General features: G+C 38.5%; 1 protein-coding gene across 1 annotated transcript in view; it reads right to left on the bottom strand.

Moving 5' to 3' along the window:
• Positions 1-23,100, bottom strand: part of CHSY3 (chondroitin sulfate synthase 3) — a 131,696-nt gene that overhangs the window by 7,215 nt on the left and 101,381 nt on the right. The window lies entirely within an intron of this gene.

Raw genomic sequence — 23,100 nt, 5'->3', positions numbered from 1 at the left:
TCCTAACTTTGCTTTGAAATTTCTAAGCACGATGGTCACGCCCAGAAGGCAAAGGGAAGGATGATTAAATTTCTGGAAAATGGATTTGTGTGAGAGTCTGAATTGGAAAATGCAGTCATAAATTATCTGGCAAAGGAGGTGGATTTAGGAAGGGGAAAGATTTATCGACTATAAATTAAAATTATTCAGCATGGTTAGAGTAAACCTTCCTGCAAAAGTTTTCATGATTTTGAATGGCAAGGTAATAAAATGCCAGATTAAATTTTGTACAGATAAATGCAAAGTGCGTGTGAGGAACACAATCCTAACTCTGTCTGAAGAATGTCAAACTGTGTAAGCTGTCAGGACTCTGTCCAAACAGTACCAGTCCACACAGCATGCAATTCTGTGTAGGTGTCACACAGAGATTCAGCAGTGATGAAAGGAAAAGCAAGTAGCATGAGGACAAGTCTAAAGTGAATCAGAAGCTTCATTACGTGGTTGTGAACACCATAGCACCCCAACATCTTGAAGACTGTGGCCAGGCACCTTGTCAGTATCGTCCCATCTGAAACTGATAACAAGGAATTATAGAATGTTAAGGGCTGGTAGGGACCTTAAATATCATCTAGTTCCAATACCTCTGCCATGGGCAGAGATACCTTCCCCTGTCACTTTCAAACACAAAAGAACTAGATGCACACCACTGCTCCAAGGTGAAGAACAAAAAGGGAAGTTTATTTTCTGACTCCAACATTTATAGTTTTCCAAAAGTGACAGTGGATTGGAGGGTGACAGTGCCACCTCTCCAATGCTACTGGTTAAACCAACAGTCCATCAAGTCTCTCCTCCTCCCTAAAGGAATGCAAAACAATATGTTATCTCCAGACAGTGTGTGAGAAAGTTCTCCACAAGAAGGTAAACATCAGAAGGCTTAGAAAATCCTAGAAAATCAGGGCGACTAAACCAGGTTGCTCAAAGTATTATCCAACCCAGCCTGTTACAGTGTCAGTGTTGGGATATCCACAACCTCCCTTGGACAACCTGTTCATGTCTCACCACCCTTGCAGGAAAGAATTTCCTCCTGAACTGTAGCCTAAGGTTTTCCTCTTTCAGTTTGTACCCATTACTCCTTGTTCTATCAATACAATCCCTAAAGAGTTGCTGTCTGGCTTCCCTGTAGGCCTCCAGATAGTGGAAGGCTGCTGTAAGGTCTCCATGCAACTTTCTCTCCTCTAAAGTAGCCCCAACATTCTTAGCCTGTCTTTGTACCTCTTATCAACTTTGTGTCCTCCTCTGCACTTGCTCCAACAGTCCCATGACCTTCCCATACCAGAACTGGCACTCCAGGTGGGCTCTGACCAGAGCAGAGTAGAGGGGCAGAGTCCCCTCCCTGGTCCTGCTGCCCACGCTGCTCGGGATGCAGCCCAGGATCCCACTGGCTTTCTGGGCTGGGAATGCCCATGGCCAGGTCATGTTGAGTTTGTCATCAACCATCATGTGAGTACAAAGGTACCAACCAAGGCTACCCAATGATTACATATCTGGATCATTAAATAAACAGATAACTAGGACAAAACAGAGAAATCCAAAGAGGGCCAACTCTGAGATCATTAGAGTCAGAGTAAATGAGCACCATAAGAAAAATTGATAGGAATGGTACCCCCTCTTCTCTCATAAAGAACTATAACACTTACAAGGATACACTCAAGACTCAGAAACAGGTCTTAGTGGCACAGCAAGCTGCTGATGGTAAAATTTTGGATCACTTTAAAGAGCAAAGCAACAGCTTAGTGGGAAACTCCCATCATTGCTATCTAGGACTCCTGGAGCTCCAGCTGAAGATCTATCACAATATTTCCTTAATGTCCTGTACCCCTGCCTCAGTTTCTTCTACCAATTACTCCAGAGAGAGAATATTTTGCCAACTGAACATATAGTTTGACATTATACAACTAATTTACATTCACTGAAAGCAGTGAATGGGAGAATTTGTCTTCAATTCAATATAATACCTGGAGGCCCAACATTTTATCTTTTCACATTGCATGACTTTGTGACCTTTCTGAATTGTTTGCTGTCTTCTGAATGGTTCTTACAGCACAACTAATGCAAGAGTTGGCATGGACTTCTGCTTGCCTTTTTCCATGCCAGCTGAAACTAAACGTTGGGAAGAAATACTAATGATCTAATCATGCTCTGAGAACTCTGAACTGCAAGCAGGAATTAAAAAAATTATAAGAAAGAAATCAGAATAAAGGCAATGTTTTATTATTGTGGCAGAAAAATACAATAGCTAATACACAAGCACAAAGTAATTTGCATTGCAAGCTCTGAAGTAATTGTAATCGCTATGATTTACTGATGTAATAAAAAAGGAAGGTTCTTACTGCATATACACAAACCCCCAAACCTACCAACTTTATTATTGCAAGACTACCTCATATGAAAAGAGTGAATGCAAATGGTGCTTTTTAAATTAACATGATATTTCTTTGAGCATTAACAACATTTAACAGAGATGACATAAAAATCCTACATTCACTCAAGCTGTTCTTAAATCCACAGGAGTGCTAAACTGTTGACCGTTTTATCTAAACTGGACTTTATTAATAAATGTAGAAATAAGATGAACAGGAATTACTCCTGGTCTTTCTTCCCTCTGCTCTTTAGAGTTTAGCTCTGCTAAAGATGAAGATTTATTCACTGCTGCCAGTGAATTCAAGGGACATTTCATCCATATGAAGTACATATATAAATCTACTGTGTTTGAGATGATACTGTTTTGCTGAACAGCAGGAAGTTGAGTGCTTAAAAAAGTTCAGATGACTATAGGCACATTAGGATGGTCTCAATAATACATACTATATTAAAATGCAACACTAAGCTACAGTTAATCTAAGTTTCTGGACAAGAAGACAGATTTGAGCAGGTCAGTTTTGATGCTCTGAGAAATACTATGAGCCTGGAGAAGATAAGGATTAAGACTGGAATTATGAAATGCATATGAACTAGATAACAGAGAAGCAGTAACAAGCTGTGTACAAGAGGGGAATTATCAGTTTGGAGGGAAGTTATTACAGAAGCTTCTAAGGAACAATATCATTCCTAGTGAGGCTGGCACAAAATCTTAGACGCTGCTCATGACACACAGTCAAGGACATTACGACTAAATGAGAAGAGAATACAACCCATAAGAGCTAGAGAACTTAGAAATTAAGAAGTTGTGGAAATTAAGTCATTATAATAAAACAACACATATAATGCTACACTCATCGTTGTAAGAGGTAGGTGACTAAGTACTGAAGAAAACTGACTTTTTAAATTGGAAATAATTGGCATTCAAAAAAACATGAGAATATTATCAGACAGTAAGATGACATTAAGAGATTATTAAAATTCAGTGTGAATCCTCTAAAGAAAAGGGACACAAAACTTAAGTGTTACATTAGCCAAAATATTTCGGAAAGACGCAACAAACAATTTCATACAATTCTAGACCTGCATTTTTATCAAATGCGTGGGACAAATCAATGCAAAAGAAACTTTTCAGGCTTCTAAATAGACAAATTAAACAGCACTGGTATACAAGGACAGCAGCATGCATGGAAGGAAACAGAAAAATGCCTTAAATTACCCTGGGCATTATCTAAGTGAAACAGTAGTGGAAAAGGTTGCTTTTTAGTAGTCAGCAGATTTAAGGAAGGTAGGCTAACAATCTTCCAGCCCCCTCAGGTTTGGACTGCCTGGTGTCACAAACCCCCTTTGGAACAAACCAGCCGTCAGAAGAGAAGCACCAGGGTAATGTGAAAGGGATGACAGGTTAAGAAGCTGGTAATAACAGTTCCAGTTACAAAGAACAACAGCCCCCTACTCACTGCCAATCTTTCCACTAGGATGTGAAATGGAAACTCAGCAGAGGGAAATGGCTAACTCAGCAGTTTTGATAATGCCAAAGATCTGACTCATTTCCTCTTCTGGACAATAAAAGATGAGTGATGACAGAGAAGGTATAACTAATTTTCCTATCATAGCTTAAGCTTCATGTAACTCAGTGATGTTCAGACTTGTGGTTGCTCCTACATACTCAGTCACTGAGGGAGCTCAGCAGAGAAAAGTGGTTCTCTTATCAGGGAGTTACACAGTGAGACACCAACAAATGCACTGGGACCAGCTACATGTTTACACCTTGAGTCTTGGGAGCTGAACAAGCCCTCCATGGCATTAAAGTAATACCCCTGCAGTACCCCAGCAGGTAGAGCCATCTGCAGTTTTGCCATTGTTTGCCTCATTACAGAAGGTAGTTTGCCACAGCAGTATTGCCATCCAAGTGACAATCCCCAGCATGAATGTACTTCATGTCCTTTTGAACATCTTGGCAGCGCATGTGTGCTTCCTTAGGTAACAGCTTGATGCTAAAAACTTTTTCCAGATGCTAAAATTGTTCTCTGGCTTCTACACATCAAGCAAAGAAGCAATCTACCCTCCTTGAAGCCAAATCTCCCATGACCTCAGGGCCATATTCCAAACTGGATCTTGCCAATGTTCCTGCCCTCCCATAAAGGGTGTTTCAGCTCCCTTACAAATACCCTCCCTGGCATGTCTCATACAGTATGAGACAGACAAAGAATTTATTAATAAGTGGTATTTCACAAATTTAAAGATAATTAATCAATAACTATTTATTTCTTCATTTATATCAAGCCACTAAAATACACCATTGTTAAAATAATACACATTACATTATTGTCCATCAGTTAGCTGCACCAAGTACACTCTATAAGAAACCCTAGCTTTTTATGTACATGCTTTATTATTTACAGAGTTCATACTATATATTAAAAACATTGTAAAATTTGACCACAAAAGTGATACATAATCTTTTATACTAACACATCTTCAGTGCAAGACACTAAACCTTCCTGAAGGCTCATACACAGCAGTGCACCAGAGCATTTACCAATATTTCTTTCCTAGAAAACATATACTTTTTAAATATGGAGTTGAAAAAAATGCTTGATCATTAACTTTAAGGAGCAAAAGAAGAAGGAAGTTATTTTGCCAACCTCATGCCCTTAAGCATAGTCCTGAAGGTAGTTTACAATGATTATTGAACTGTAAGACTAAAAAACAAATTTTTGTGTTAGCAAAATACGAATGATTAAAGTCTTAGTGTGCCTATGAAATTATTATCAAACTAAGTGAAAGTTACAATTAACTCTGTTCCATAACACATATATGCAAAGTGTCTAAGTACTTTTATTTCATAGTCTGTCCCTTTCTCACTATGTGACACATTTGGCCATATAGAGGCAGAAATATTAAATCTGTCAAATATTAGCCTTCAATGTACACAACAGAAAAACATGGCAAAACTCTTCAAGGTTTTCTATTTAAACAGAAATATCAAGTTTGACCCTCTGTGTTACGGAAAAAAAGATGAAAAAGTTATTTGATGACTAATCACAATTTCTGAATTGTTTCTATGTGTTGTGACCTAAAGTAGTATATTTGTTTAATGATAAACTTTTCTATAACACGGACTCATGCATTTGTGTATCTAACCAAAGATTTGAAGACTGTAATTATTTTCTGAAGTGCAGGAACACCACAAATGCTGATTCCACATACACAAATTCTATAGAAACTGGAAATTTTGCCTTTTTTGGGTAATTTGTGGGTAGCATCACAGTTGAAACAGCAACACACCCCACTTTACAGGATTACCCCAGAAGGAATTTTTACTGAGAAATTTCCCTTTTGTTACACCAACAAAGATCATGACCTTATCACTCCTACTCAATAGTGCTCAGATGTTTACATTTGCCTTATCCCCAAAGCCCTCCCTCCTACAAAAAAACTCCACACTTCTAAAGAAAACATCCAAATTCTGACAGCTAGTGTGGTGAACACTTTTTAGCATGGATATACTCAGCACTCTTCACAGCATTACAGAAGAGAGTAGTTTGGTTTATGATAGTGTGAAGATGCCTGGGAGTATTTAATTTACACTTGGCTAGAGCCATTCCTAAAGAAAAACCAGTGGTAATGTACCCTTTCTGGTTTTCACTTGTTGAGACTAATCTCCTTGTACACATTTGAGAATCTTCATCCATCCAGACCCATTTCATGCTAACCAAGCAAAGTTGAAGCCACAGAACTAACACCCTGTAATGGCCTGAGGCTGTGCTGCCTGCTTCATGTGATGACTTCACTCCTATCATACCAGCTGAGCCAGTTCAGATGCTCAGCACACCATCTGCATTCCTGTCACATCACCTGACATGGGGAAGTAACCTGCTCCACTCAGAAACCTGCCATGTTCAATGCAGGAAACCTCTTCTGCTGAATGAAGAACCGGGGAGATTTTCTTCTGCAGTGCAATATAACAAATTAATGTTCCTAGAGCCTTTATGCTTCAAGTACCCTGAATGTGTAATCTTGAAACACTGGGAGAGGACAATTTCATACTGCAAGAGAAAGCAGCCCTCTGCAAGCCCCTGCCCCAGTAACAACACTAGCTAAAAAAAGTATGAATCTCCTGTCTCATGAAAAATCCTTATACTGCAGTGATATTTTACAAGTTATAATTCTTCCTGCTGGGAGATGAGCAGCCTGTAAACTACAACAGTCTGAAATGAAAGGTTCCCTGATATTTATGACTTCCCTTAGAAAAATCAATCTTCCTGAAGAATTTGCATGCCTGTGCCTTACTAAACCTGCTGCCCACTACAAAAGTGTACATCTTACTTTGCTCATCAGGAGCTTAGAAGGACTTTCTAAACTGAGTCCTAACTATCCTTACTTTTGAAGTAACTCACCAATTCAAATGTTGAAGAAAAATTCAAGAAAAAGCCATTTTAAATTCTAATTCTTGTAAAAAAAAATCTATTAAAAATCAAACTTCAGGGCTACAAATATACTGAGATCTAAGTGCTGAGTTAAACTGCAATATTTCTCTGCTTTCACAGGTTGGTCACATTTCTCTCTAAATGAAAAATTCTAAGTGAAAACAATCACTCGACTTTACTATTTCCAGTATATTTATCATTATAGTCTACAAAAGGGAAATGCTGTGAGCTACTATCCATCAGTGAAGTCAATTATTGGGACACAAAAATTTTTTCCTATTGTTTTAGGAGTCTTTAATAGTACTGTTATTTGAGACTAAAATTTGAGGCTAAAATGAGAGTAATAAATATTCTTCTCAAGCTGTTTTTATTGCTTTTTACACTCAGTTTTACCTATGTTTCCATATAATCCATTTTGAAACAAGACAGCAAAACTAAACAGCCTTATCCTTCCAAAAGTCCAGTTATTTGGAAACAGAACTTCACTTTTGGCAAATACTAAAAGAAAAAATAGAATAATCTTTAAGTAGAGGATTTACCTATTCAAGCCATTTACCACAAATGTTCTCCCTTTAAGTTTATGTCTCAATTATTTATAAAGAGCTGTCTGATTTGTTAGTATCACACAGGTAGTGGCATAAACAGTGCAGTATAACATCTTGTGGAGAATACAGTGTCTCTTTTTAGCTAACAAGTCTGGATGCACACCCACCAGACAAATTACAAACAAGAATAGTCAATGCTTATTTCTTGGGCAAAGTAGAGCTCTTAAAGTACAGCCTGAGGAGAAACATCAGTTTGCTAACACTGTCTGAAAAGCCCATGAAGGTAGAGAATAGAAGCTAGTAAGAAAGAGTAATTTCAAAAAGTCAAAATAGAAAGAATGACAAGAGGGAACAGATGGGATCCCAGCCTGTCCTGGGGTGTGGTGAGGATCAATTCAATTGCACAAGCATGAAGAAGTTGGAAAGGTCAGATTAACTGGAAGGAACTTCTTGATCAGGAAATTCATCTTGCCACATACAGAAGAATGCATTGTACTAGCAGATCTCCTCTTTGATACCAAAATACTTCTGAACAGTCAAGACAACAAGACAGGTTACTGCTGCATATAGGGCTTGCTTTGTCAGAAAGTGTATTTATGCAGGCAAGTGATGGCTCTTACCACCACTACAACATAAGTCTTAACCTAGACCCGCCTCTTCCCACTAGGAAATTAAGCCATATCAGGAATGTTCCCATAGCTGGAATAGGGGAATTTAGCTACAGGGGACCATAATTAAAAAGCACTAGGTTAATGAAAAAGGCCAATTTTCTAAAACTAAACAGAAGATCAGCTCAAAAGTGGCCAAGGATGCCTAGCCAGAGCAGCAGCAATCCCAGGCAGAAATGCCAGGAGACTGAAATTTGGCATCCCCTGCAGACTGGAACCAAAGAGGAAGGAGTTTGGTGAGTTTCTCAATATAGAGTTTGTTCAGATCTCTCATTTGAACAGAACTGCAGAGCAGAAACAACAGAATGTTGCACTTGCCTTCGCTGTGACTTGTCTGGAATTTCTAGAGATATTTTCTCCCCAGTATAGGCAGACCTGAAAGGAAGTCTTTTCATATCTGAAATAACTGTAACTCCTAACAGTAAATCATATTATTAATTAAAATTACCTCAAGCACTGAAATGAGAAAAACTGTTTAAAATGCCAAGAAGTGAAGAAAAAATGAGACTGGCTGGAAAAAAAAAATCTGTAACTCCCTATATACTTCAACACAACACATAATTATGCATGTAAAATTTAATTTCTTTTGAGGGACACGCATGCAGCTTATTTTCCTCGCTACTGTTTACCAGCTACAATTTTCTTTTTTCTTTTAATCTCAAGAAGTTATCATTCCACTGCAAATACATTTCAGAAAACTGCTGGGTTTACCCTTTAAAAAAGCTTTTGAATCCTTTAATTATTCAAAGGAAAATTCAATAAATGCTTGTATAACCAACTGACTACAGATTTATATTCCAGCACTCTCAGATAATGATGAAATAATGCATAAAAAATGGCATCCATAGCTTCCATTAAGTAATACCATGAATTCTGTTTAAGTACTTCATCAATCAAACTGTCTGCATATGCAGTGTTTGCAGGGGTCCCAGGACAAGGGAAGAGATGAGAATCTTTACTCCATGTTTCTGAAGGCTGATTTATTATTTTATGATATAGTTTATATTCAAAGAAAATGATATATTAAAACTATACTAAAGAAAGAGAAAGGATTTCATCAGAAGGCTTGCAAGCAAAGGAAAGGAATGGAATGATAATAAAATCTTGTGACTGACCAGACAGTCCGAGACAGCTGGACTTTGATTGGCCATTAATTAAAAACAACCACATGAGACTAATCAAAGATGCACCTGTTGCATTCCACAGCAGCAGATAATTATTGCTTTTCTTTTCCTCTGAGGCTTCTCAGCTTCTCAGGAGAAAAAACCCTAGCAAAGGATTTTTCAGAAAATATGTCCGTGACATGCATACATTACACATTTTGTTTACATTAATGCGTAAACATCTGCAACAAAAACAGTTCAGGAAAACACCTGGCCTTGGATGACTTTGTTAATTCATAATTAGTAATATTTCACTATTAGTTTATGTATTTTAATTCCTTAGTACATTGGCCTTACTTGGATAGATTTTTTTACACCAAATAAAGAAAGGACAAGCATTATCAAGAGGTATACACAAGGAAAACATAGAAGCTTAGTACAGGAATGATACTTGATTATACCTTCCTCTGGAGAATAGGAATTCCGTCTGCAGCATCTATTTTAAACTACAACATCCGATAAAAAAATCACTGCCACCTTTTAGCAGTGCTGGTCTAAGGATGAAGCCAAGAATGTGAGACAGAGGTAATATATGTTTCTATGACCATCTAGCAAAATGGACATATAAACATGCTTATAGGGGAAGCAAAGTTTTGAAGACCTAAAGCTACCTGGAAGCCTTTTGGATACCTTAAATAGCTGATTATTTAAGGTATCCAAAAAAAAATCTCCTTGCTTTAAGCTCAGGCCAAGTTGTTTCAGTTCCTGTTTTCTGGTAATAAATCCAACATACTGACAAAATCTGAGGTATCAAAAGAGATAAAGGGTAATGGAAATCAGCAGAAAAAAAGAGAAAAAAGATCAGGACCAGTGCCTCTTGTGCCTATCTAGGACTTACAGGAAGAAATTTTTAAGATAAAAACAGGCAATCTCATAAGATCAACACTTGTAGCAGAGCACTGACTTTTTGTTTAGAACTCTAAGAGCCTTGAAGTTATTTCATTTGCTTTGAAGCCTGCATATTTATTCAAACTGTCATCAAAATCTGGCTTTTTATAAAAGCTGTTGGGTAGATCAGGTGTTAAGATATGGACGTGCTGGAGAACAGAACTCCTGAAAGACAGCATCCAAGGGGGGAAAACAGTGAGATTTCATATTACCTGGGAGATAGACAAATAGGGTAACAAGGCTCGTGAAGGAAGGGCCTAGAACACAAGCCCTGTGAGGACTGGCTGAGGGATCTGAGGGTGTTTAGCCCGGAGAAAAGGAGGCTCAGGGGTGAGCCTTATCCCTTTCTACAACTCTCTGAAAGGTGGCTGTAGCCAGGTGGGAGTCAGCCTCTTCTCTCAGGCAACCAGCAACAGGACAAGAGGACACAGTCTTAATCTGCACCAGGGGAGGCTTAGGCTGATCATCAGGAAGAAAATCTTCACAGAAAGGGTGATTAGCCACTGGAATGAGGTCCCCAGGGAGGTGGTGGAGTCAGTATCCCTGGAGGTGTTACTGGGTGTCAGTACCACATCCACTGGATTGACAAGGTTGACAAGGTGTCGTTGACAAGGTGTTGTTAGGTCACAAGGTGGACTTCATGATCTCAAAGATCTTTTCCAACCTGATTGATTCTGTGTGTTTCTCTGAAATAGATTACAAGCACACTGAAGTGTGTTTAAACACTCAGCCATGACTTAATTTATTTCTTTTTATCTGGAAGTGGTCTGGGAGACTTAGAGCTATGGCAAGGGGTTGCCAACAGCAGGAAATACTGACCAGTGGTAATCTTGGATCATTAAAGCAATGATCCAGTGAGAAACGCTCTTCTCTGGGTGCCATATATCGACAGGAGGCAAGAGGGATTTGAAGTATAGGTTGAATTGCAAGGGAGCTTTAAAGGCCATCTAGTCAAACCCTCATTGCAATAACCAGGGATATCTTCAAGTAGAACAGGCTGCACAGAGCCTCATCCACACTGATATTGAATATTCACAGGGATGGAGAATCTCCCCACTTTGCTTTCTTATATCCAATCTAAATTAGATATAAGAAAGCAAAAAATTCCTCTCTTATATCCAATCTAAATTGATTATCCTCCAGTTTCTAAGCTATTCCCTCTTCCACTCAATGGAAAAACTGCCTCTCTAGCTTTCTTGTAGGCTCCCTTCAGGTACTGGGAAGCTGTTCCAAAGTCTCCCCAGAGCCTTTTCTTCTCCAGCTGAACAACCCTAACTTTCTCAGTCACATTAGGAGACATGGTCCATCACTCTGGATCATTCCTGTGCCCCTCCTCTGGATTCACTCCAGCAGTTCCATATCCTCCCTGTACTGGGACCCCAGAGCTGGATGCAGGGTTCCAGGTGGGCTCTGACCAGAGCAGAGCAGAGGGGCAGAATCCCCTCCCTGGCCCTGCTGCCCACGCTGCTCTGGATGCAGCCCAGGACACGTTTGGCTTTCTGGGCTGGGAGTGCCCATGGCTGGGTCATGTCCAGCCTCTCACCCACCAGCACCCCCAAGTCCTTCTCACAGGGCTGCTCCCCATCTGTTCATCCCCCAGCCTGGGTTGGTGCCAGGGTTTGCCCCAACCCACCTGCAGCACTACAACTGGGTTGCAGGCCATTTTAACTTGGCCTTGTTAAAACTCATGAGATTCCCATGGAGCCATCTTGAGCTTGTCCAGGTCCCTCTGCATGGAATCCCATCTTTGGGTGTATCAACCATACCACTCAGCTGGGTGTCATCTGCAGATTTGCTGAGGGTTCACTTGATCCTGATGTCAGTGTCATTGATGAAGACACTGAATAGCACAGGCCCCAGTACAAACACCTGAGGGACACCGCCTGCCACTGATGTCCCTCCATCAGGACACTAAACTGTTGGCCACCACTCTTTGGATGTCACCACTCAACCAATTCCTTACCCATTGATCTGTCTACCCATCTAATCCATCTCTCTCCAGTTTAGACACGGCATCTGACTGCCATGACTTTTCAAAAATCATGGAGAGTAGCTTGGCAGCTGTATCAGCCAATTCCCTCCATGTTCCCCTCTTTGCACTCTCATACAGTGGTGAGGCTTTCTATTCCACCGCTGTTGCCTGCCCGCACTGTTTTCCCCCCTTGGATACTGCCTTTCAGGAGTTCTGTGCTCCAGCACGTCCATACCTTAACACCTAATATCCCTCCCAGCCAGAATCATATGACTGAGTTGGGTACTGGAAGTAAAGCCTCCAGTGGGTTTTTTTCAGTGCTAGGAAGGCACTAAATATGGAGGAAACATACAGTAACATAAGCAGTAACAATAAAACATGAATAATTTATAAATAATAATTAACATAAATCAGACATATATGCTTTATTAGGACAAAGAAATAGAAAGCAGATGCAAAATGGAAAAATACAAAATGTGTGCAAAAAAGTACTTAAGGGAGATCAAAATTATTTAATTCTAAAATTATTGAAGCTCATAACTTAGCATGAAGCTAAAAGGATTAAACATACAGATAATTAGAACATCAAGATGATATAAGAAACAAAAGCATTGAGAATCCTTACTGATTCAGGGTAAAAGCAATTTGGTAGCTCATAAAAGCCCCTTGGAAGGTGTCAGCACAAGATCACCACAAAGACCAAGCCTACAGAATGCAATGTTAATAACTTCTCCATATTTAGCAAAAAAATGTATTGCATCACATTAGCATTCTTAACACAGGATTTTCAACATCTTTGGACAACAAAACAGTAAACATAGACTGATGAAAAATGAACTATTCTCTTCTTTGGTAAACGTATCTTGAGAACTCTTAAATGCATTGCCAAGTCACATTTTAAGCTCTCATATTAAGTAAGAAAGCAGAAGTGCCAGCAGATCTAGTGAATATGGACCAAGTCTCTTTAATCTACTAATTAAATACTCCATCATTCTTTTAGGAAGGTTAACCATAAAATTTGTAACAACTTTGAAATTAGGGAATGACTGGAACCTGGTTCTGGTGGCTGGTAGACCTAAAAGTAGTTTCTCAGAAGTTACCACTGGGGAACTAATGACTGAACTAGAGAATCCAAGACATCCGAATTCTTCCAAAGAAAGAAAAGGTAAAATCAGTACAGTAAGACTTCCTGTAACACTTTGTCAACCCCTTGACATAAAGTTTCTCATCAGTCTGCACACTGGCCAGATTTCTGCATGATAGGCCAGATTTAATCTGGTTTTTTAGTTATTTTTTCTTACACTTGTACTACATTGAGTCATTACGCAGCTGAGACACTGAACAGCATGACCTCCTTGTCAACCAAGTCTTCACTTCTTTCCATGTCAGTAAAAGAATATTAAAACAAGGATGTTCAAATTAGGATTTAATTTCTTATGGTGTAATCAAGGAGATAAGTATGGCTTCCTTCCAGCTAATTGTATTACCATTCAAGTTTATGATAAATTATGAATGCCCTTGAGCTAAACATCCAATTAAAATAACATAAGCATGGCAGGATGTCTGTTGCAATGTTTTCCTTAGAAGAAATCCTAATGATATTGCCATTATACTTTTCCACAGGCATAGCTGTGCTTTCTGACTGGATGGTATGAAAATATAATATAAATTAACATGACTATGTTCTTATAGCATCACCGAGAGTTGCTCTTACATTAAAATTAAAAAATCCAAGCCTACTGAGTTATATGCTCCATGGTGACAAGAGATCTAAGACTGAACAGTGATTCTTCATCCTCCCATTATCATAAAATATCCTTAACAAGATCCTTCACTGTTGCACTTCTGAATAGGGAAGTGTAGTTGATTAGTAAAGAGAAAAAGTCTTTCAGATAGACAGTGATAATTTGAAACTTATTTTTTACTGCCTCATGTCTTTTCATGGCTGAAAATATTAATGGTTTCAATGGAGATTTGAAGGCTTTAGTTATGAAAAAAGTGGTATTACCCTCCTATTTAAGTCATAGATTTGAAACTAATTTTTTTTCCAGGCAGTAAAAGACCTGCACATTCACTGATTGGTTCTTCAGTAATAATGGTTTTCTTACAAATCACTTAAGTAAATCTATCTTGGACATTTAACTCATTAAGGAATTCATAATTTATATGCACTATGTCTTCTTCTACATGATGTCACTGTTTTCACACAGTAGTCTGTCACAGAATAATAAAATTCATAGAAAGCAGTTGTATCTTTACTACAGATTTTCAAATCAAATAAAGCAAAAAGAAAAACTCTAAAAGATAACAAATAGGGAGGTACAATGGAGTACAGAAAATGGATGGGATTTATACATTTGGAGAATTCTTGGTGAAAACAATTCAGAAAAAAAAATTAAAGACCTCAGATTTTACCAATCCAATTGACCTAAATGATTCAGAAATTATTTCTCTAGTTTTTATTAAATTGTTGATTGGCTTGAGTTGTACATGAGACGTAAGAGAACAGGCAAAGAAGAGTAAAAATTGAAACAAAGGGCAGTAATGCATTTTACTGTTCTCTTGTCTCTTAATGTAAAAGGTAACAATACCTGAAGGAATGAGAACAGAACTATACATAGCTGAGGCTATTTCTGTAGGACAACATTACATTTTTTTTAATACAATGAATATTAAGCAAATAACTACTCTGTCAAGGTCGCCAATAGTTCTATTGCATAACAATGGTGACAACATATATTAAGAGAAACTCCTTCTTACACAATTTTCGTTTATGATCAGGTTGAAATAACTTGGAAGAGAGAGCTGCTTGAAACTCACCCAATATGTTTATTACATGTATCTGCCTGGATGTGTGCCTACAGAGAGCTGTTACTACTGTTACAACTATACATACCAAATCCTCTAATGTAGAGAGCATTTTGAGCAGACACTGGATAGAAGCAAGCTGCACAGCCCTGCATACGTGCCTGGTAGCAGAGACACAGTGCCCTTAGGCAAACAATATAAAGAAGATTGCCAAGATGTACCCCAGGAAAAGGGATGTGAAGCAGGATGTTCTGAGGATGTGAAGAGAAGATATGAGGCAGAGTGTTCTGCTGACACTTTTGCCAAGCTATGCTACGTGACCAAAGATATGTTAGCTCTTTGTCTTACACATAATATTTTTTAACCAACTATATGTATTCTCACATCACTGAACCCTGCATTACCATATAAATGTACCTCAGATTTGAAAAAAATTGATCACTGATCACTCTTCCATGAGGATTGGTCTTTGACTCCAAGGCTCCTCACTATCCCTCTATCTCTTTTCCCCCCCACCCTCTCTCTCCCGTACTCTAAAAAGTAAAATTAGGCAGTCATAGAATCATACAATGGTTTGGGTTGGAAGGGACCTTAAAGATCTTCTAGTTCTAAATTTCTGCCATGACACCTTTCGATAGGCTAGGTTGCTCAAAGTCTCATCCAATCTGGCCCTGAACACCTCCAGGGATGATGCATGCACAGCCGCTCTGGACAACCTGTTCTAGTGCCTCTCCAACCTCTGAGTGAAGAGCTTCTGTCTAGTATCTAATCTAAATCTCTCCTCTTTTAGTTTAAAACCCTTCTCCCTAATCATATCATTATCTGCCCATGCAAAAAGTTGTTTTCCCTCCTTTTTTAAGTCCCCTTTATGTACTGGAAAGAGAAATGAGGTCTCCCTGGAGATTCCTCTTCCACAGACTGAACAACCCCAGCTCCTTCATCCTGTCATCATAAAATAGGAGCTCCAGCCATTGGATCATTTTTGTGGTCCTTCTCTGGATTCCCTCCAGCAGGTTGATGTGTTTCTTCGTGAAAGACCGAGGACTGCTGAAGACTCCAGAGCTGGATGCAGTACACCCAATGAGACACACAATGACAGAGTAGGGGGAGAATCACCTCCCTCAACCTGCTGCTGAGGCTGACAACGCTTGTTTAGAATACACTATATTTTGCATATAGTGTAGCTGTGCACACTATATGCAAAATATATGCAAAATTCTGAGGGAAAAGAAATGCAATAAAAAAAATACTTTCACAAAATTAATTCCTACATTCTATTTTCTTCAGAAAGCATGCTTATGCAGATGATGATTGTTCCTATGACCTTCAGGCAGGATGTGACATGGAGAGAGGGGCTTGGACCACAGAACAGCAGCACCTCTGTAACAAACTTTCAGTGGAAGCATTCCAAGTTAGGCTTGCAGGCTCAGCAGTGTTTGTATTGCATTTATAGCCTTCTACTCCTGTAAATGAAATCTCTGCTGATAAAAGTAAACCCATCATTACTTACACTAGTAAAGTGCTTTGCACAGATGTTCAAGAGCTATGAAAAAAATTATGAGTCAAGCTGATTTTATACTTGGTTGTATTTTCTTTTAAAACAGATGGGTTTCTTTTTATGGCTTTTAAAGCCAATTTTTATATATATTTTAATTATCTCTATCCCATCTGTGCAGTTTAATTACTGATTTATTTCCCTTTTTAGTAAGATATCCATCCATACATATTTAATTCCCATCTATATTGAGGAATGCAAATACCTTCATTTTCCTTATAAAAGTGGTGATGCATCTTTTAAAGACAGCACAGCTAGGACATGTCACAAATAACTGAACAAACTGAAAAGAGTGAGAACTGTAACTGCAGTTCCCTTTACTAGCCTCTATATTTTTTCAGCTAATTATAAAACTCAGTTTTGTTTATGAGATAAAATAGTATATATACACATTAATATTTATACATAAAGTCAATATCTGATTCCACCTCATTTTACATAAAACTTACCAGGAAATGCATTACAATTGTCTTTGCATATTTACAAACTCTATCTCAGGGTCTTTGAACAAGTTTTTAATTAAAAAGCCACTTTTTAATAGAAATGCTACAATATTAGTAAAATTCCCAGTTCCAACACGGACAGACTCATTCTGATTTTTATGTAATTCTGCAGATACAGAGAAAGTGGCAGCACTTTCCCTTGAGAATGTGTATTTTTTTAGTAATGCCATAAATCCTAAAGTGGGTCCTGCTATGAACATTCCAAGATTTTAACACAATCCTGTCTAAATTACACAAGTGCTTTAACAGTCATAAATAAACACAGCAACAGTAAAGAAACGGTACAATGGATTCAGTTCATGATTCACAGTTGGAAAGTTACCTATGTGAATATATATAAAATTTAGGAAAATGGTACAGTTAACTCCTTAGAGAGTTAAGTGCTCACCAAGATTAGTAAAACTGCTTTAACAGATGATTTTTTTTATTTTTTAGCCTATCTTTTCTACATAAGTAAGGTGTTTCCAACTAAATGGAGTATAAAACGTTATAAGCACTTATTACTACGCTCACAAATCATATCCTTCTCCAAGAATAATTGTTGAGAAATAATTACAATTAAATACTGACATTCCTGGCATAAGCAAAACAATGTACAAAGCTGCAGCCAAGCAGTAATATCACCACAAACTAACATGTGTATCAATCCAAGTTCTGAAACGTCTTCAAGAATGTGTGTACCTTTTTAACTGGCTGATATAAAAGGAACTGAATTGTACTCAGAAAAGGGCACTTTTACAATTGACTAAGCAAAACCCAAAAGAAAGCAAAAACTATGCTACCATTCTTTGTAAACAGCAGCTGCATTTAATTAATATCAGAGATATTGTGAAAGATAAGAACTCATAAGCCACCTTATTTCAGCTGAAGCATTTAGTGACAGAAAGAGAAACAACCTGAGAAGATCCTTCTGGAGGAACTGGCAGATTCACCTGCTGAACTGCATCACTGACCAAGAACACAGGGTTTATTGTAATTAAATTATTATTGTAATTAAATTACTATATTTTTACTGTGATTATCACCAAGGAAAAACTGCAAGCCTGTAGATTGTTGTGCTGCACTGGTTTTACATGACATGATTTTGGTAGTGGGGGGACTACATGGGAGGCTTTTTGTGGGAGGATGCCAGAAGCTTCCTACCCTGTCAGCCAGAGCCGGTGCCAACCAGCTGCAAGACAAGGCTGAGCCCATCAACAATGGTCACAATGTCTCTGGGATAATATCTAAGAACTGCACAACTGCACCCAGAGGAGAGGAATGAGAACACATGAGAGAAACAGCGCTGCAGACACCAAGGTGAGTGAAGAAGGAGGAGAAGAAGGGGACCCAGATGCTGGAGATGAGCACTTCCCTGGCAGGCTGAGGTGAAGACCATGGTGAGCCAGGCTGTGCTCCTGCAGCCCATGGAAGACCCCAAGTCACGGACGTGCCCAGCAGAGACTGTGACCCCGTGGGAAGCCCACACTGGAACAGGCTCCAGGGAGGGCATGTGGCCCAGGGAGAGAGGAACCCACACAGGAGGAGGCTTGCTGGCAAGACCTGTGACCCTATGGGGGACCCCCGCCAGAGCAGCCTGTGTCTGAAGGAGTGCAGCCCCTGGGGGGGGACCATGCTGGAGCAGTTAGTGAAGAACTGCAATCTGTGGGAAGGACTTACGGTGGAGAAATTCATGGAGAATTGTCTCCTGTGGGAGGGACCCCACACTGGAGCAGGGAAGAGTGTGAGGAGCCCTTCCTCTGAGGAAGAAGGAGAGACAGAGTCAACATGTGATAAATTCACCACAACCCCCATTTCCTGTCCCTCTGCATCATCACAGTGTGGCAAGATGTAGGGAATTTGGGAGGAAGTTGAGCCTGCAGAGAATGGAGGGGCTGGGGGAAAGATATTTGTAAAATTTTGGATTTATATTTCTCATTATTCTGACCAGATCTGACTGGTAAGAAATTAAACTAATGTCCCTGAATAGATACTTTTGTCCATGAAACTTTTGTAACATATCAGTGATCCCACCCTGCACCTCGGCTGATCCAGGAACCTTTAGTCATATTTTCTCTACCATGTCTAGCTGAGGGGAGGGATAGAGAGGCTTTGGTGGGCACCTGGCATGCAGCCAGGGCCAACCCACCACCTGCACTTGATCTGTATTTTAGATTAAGAACACACTTTTATACCAGGTATCATATAGCATTATGAAGTCTTCCAAAAATAAAAATATTTACCAAGTAAATTTACCTAATTTGGCCCTGTTAAGTCACGGCAGACTTTACTGGAGCAGCTAGCTCAGGTTATTATACCTCAACTACTCTCCTTACTTTAGCCCAAGTGAAAGCAGTTATGAATCAATACTGTAGCAAGCATAACTGATTGAGACCTCAAGCACTTCTGTAGTTCCTGGTCCCACAACTCCCTTCAATTACTCTTATGCTGTCAGCATCCTATGGTTTTTAGGGATCGCTCTCACACGTTGACCTGAGCTGCCTGACATTATTTTAACTGATCACTTAACTTAAATAAAGAATTTTTGTACAGAAAATCTGTAAAAGGCAAGACCAATGAGAGTCCTCTCATTACCTAGAGTGATGGGATGAAAGAGGATTCCTGCAACGAGAGGATAAAGCAGATCACACAGGATTAGACAGCAGTGGGAATGGATGTGTGTGCATATGCAGTAGTGTGTGCTGAGAGCTGACTCAAGCACCACATTTCCTTGAAGCAGCTGTTCCACTTCACCTGGAAGTTACAGGGATATATCTGTGAAGGCACTGGAGCAAGTAGATGTTGCCTGCCCTGAGCCAGCTTGGCAGAGGATTAGCTCTGCCCTACTCTGTACCATACTGAGTTTGCAGCTGAGTAATTCAGTCTTGATTATATAAAGTGAGAACCCTGCCAAAGGGCTGGAGCACTGAGAGGACTCTAAACCAGCTCTAACCTGCACCACCTATCACTGTGGTGTCTCCTGTTGCCTGCAAAATCACCATTCATTGCACTGACCATTTCAAATCTGATTTCCAAAGGACTTATTTTTTCCAGGAAGTTCTTATTCCACTTATTTTAGTTGCTAAAGCCATGTGTTTTACGTTTCTTTCTGTGACATTTTAGCTATTTAAAGCAATATGGTTGGGTTTCCTGCGTTACCTAACGTAAAAGGATACTAAAGTTCTTTTTTCCCTAGACAAATTCTTCTTTCCCTAGGTCTTCCAGACCTAAACAAGAGATCATAGCTCTCCTTACTTAAATAGCAGTAAAACATGATCCTCTTCTGTGAGATTCATTAGAAACTTTGATATTGAAGTTAAAAAAAAAAAAAAAGAAAGCAAGGAACCAAGCAAAGACAAATACATAACTGATAAAGTACAGCACTTTGCAGAAAACAAGCACTTACAAAGACACTGAACAAGACAGGTCTCACTGACAAACAGACAAACAGAAATATAGTAAATTCCAGCATGAAAAAAACAAATGAGAGCATTTAGAAATCCAGTATTTTTAACTCAATAATTTCTCAAAATAAGAAACTGAATTAATTTAGGCAACCACCCTGGTCTCAGATGATACAATTTAAGAAACATCCACATATAAGCAACATTGCCTATGGCCATTGCTGCAGAGTTGCAATGTCTCACTGCAGACAGGGCAAAGAACAATGTATAGTGGTGAGCTACATACAAGAGCAAGTTCTGGAAAAACAGGAATTCCACAAGGTGACCACTGTTCCAGATTAGAGACTGTTTCAGTACTTAGTCACAACTTAACACTGGTTCTATAATGATAGTCTGATAAACCAAATATTCAACACCTTTTTCAACCCCTAAATCAGAAAATCAAATATGTCCTACATTGCCCACATAGAGAGTAACCTGGACTTACTTTCAGCAAAAGGTGGGACTTTGAAATGATGCAGAAGAAGCAGCAATATATTACAAAGACACACATTAACTTTATATTGGGAACTAACTTTTTAAGATAATGTCGAGCAGCCTGAAACTAATCTGACACCTTCACAGACTATTACATAGAAACAGGGACTTCTCTCATTCTTTCCCTACATACCTCAAGTCAGAACCTTAGATAATTTCTTGAATTCTGAAACTACTGTAGCTAGATCAAAGGTAAAACTTTCAAGAGAGAAAATTAGAAACCAGGAGGAGCATTCAAATATGCATATAACTATGAAATTAAATACTAAACAAGGAAAGAGGAAATAAATCTGTGAGGTTTGTTTTTTTTTTTTGGTGTCAGGAAATAAAGCTATTCAAAAAATTTGAAAGTGTTCCAGTCAGACTAGAAGATAAATATGACAGGAACTAATTAAGATAAAACTTTAACATCACATCTGGAAATACTAGTAGCTATGAATCTCATCATAGGTCATCACTTTTCTTGACCACTGTTTCCCCCTTAGCCTTTTCTTGGCAGGGGGCTACAGTAACTGAGCTGCCTTTTAGACACCCATTCCTTTTTTTCATCTGTCAAAAACTTTAAAAAGGAAATTGCAATTTAAGACATTATTGAATTGAAGAGGGATTATTTTTGTGTGCAAGACCAGAATTATTTTGATTTGTTTTGCAGACTCTGATAACCTTAAGGAGTGACACCAAAGCTGGCAATCTGCTGAAATGGTTGTCCAACATACAATATAAGCAACTGCCAATGCTATAACATACAGCTAAGCCCATGCTCAAACACATCAGTCCATGTTTATAAAGCTCTCCTTAAACTACTGATTCATTGAAAGAATATCTCAGATAAATAATATGGGAAGTGTAAGCTACTGATTACTTTTATTATGAAGTTTGATGGGTAAACTTACGAAACTAAGCACTCCAGCACTTTAAAGGAAATATGCTTATCATGAGCATAAATCACGCTAACTCAAACACAACAACACCCACACACATACACACACACACACAAAAACTCAAGAGGACTGACTGATAAAAAGAGCTAAATTTCAAGCAAAACAAAATTAGCCATTTCAGTCAGACATCTTCAGATATTATTAGATTATTAAATGCCATGGTTAAAACACAGTGTTGTATTTCACTTAGTTCCCTTGTTATAAATACAACCAACAATGTTACTGATAAACAAGGTTTATTATGACACTGTTTTGCAATAACTTTGTGGGAACTGTTTAATCCGATCAAAGCATGATTTTATCATCATATTTTTTCACCTCCTTATTCCTTTCACCAGCTTTTGCTTCTCAGATGCAAAACACTGTAAGAAATAAAACCCCAAACCACTAAACTCTTTTGTGCAAGCTGAATTTTCTTTTCAGCTGAAAGATGGCACAGAGCAACTAACAGTACTCTAACAATATAGCAATCATTATTATTGTATTGCAAATGTAAATTGAAATACAGCAATCTTGTAGACTGTATTCACTATTGTTCTTTAATATCATTATCTACAAGCAAAATAATGCAACATATTTTGCAAAACTGTTTTCCTAGTGTTCTGCAGTCTTGTCCCCCACAAAAACCTTTTGTTTTTTTTTTAAGCAAAAATTGAAATGCGTTTGCATTTTAACAACTTTCCAACTATTTGCATTGTTAATAAAAAAAAATTGTAATGGTGACACAAGACTGGAATTCATGTGCTATATTGAAACACTGATGTAAGGAATTATGCTGAAAATGAATACTAGTTATATCTACATTAAGTGTCAGAGTTTCCTATCTCCACTAAAGGATAAGGATTATTTAGGAAGAAATTGCTGGTTTCAGATTTGAAAATCATATGTCACATTTCCAGATTCATACAGAAGAGTACATCATATTATGTTTCAATATTGAGATATACCTAATGGAGTTACTTCATTTAACATAAATTATGCTCCAAGTCTTAAAAAAAAACAAAACCAAAACACAGCACAATAAACATCTGGTTTTAATCCAGCCAAGGACAATGGGTTGTGGATATTCACAAAATCTCATAAGGAAACATGAGGGGGCTTGGTTCTCTCAAACCATAAAATCATTCAAGAACCACCTACGAAAACTCCCATGTTGGTCTTATGTCTTCACAGCCAGACACTCTGTTTTCCTCTGTTAAATAGGCTGAATTTATGCAGCAGAAGCTTTAGGGATGAAACCACAGCCCACTCTACCTAAATGATTTTGCAGAGAGCCTGCACCATTTACGCAGCAAAAGGGTCCCATG

This window comes from Haemorhous mexicanus, chromosome Z (genome assembly GCF_027477595.1).
Source record: "Haemorhous mexicanus isolate bHaeMex1 chromosome Z, bHaeMex1.pri, whole genome shotgun sequence".
In the NCBI taxonomy this organism is placed as follows: domain Eukaryota; kingdom Metazoa; phylum Chordata; class Aves; order Passeriformes; family Fringillidae; genus Haemorhous; species Haemorhous mexicanus.
Note: the sequence above shows the minus strand (reverse complement) of the source record. Positions and strands in the feature narration are given on the sequence as shown.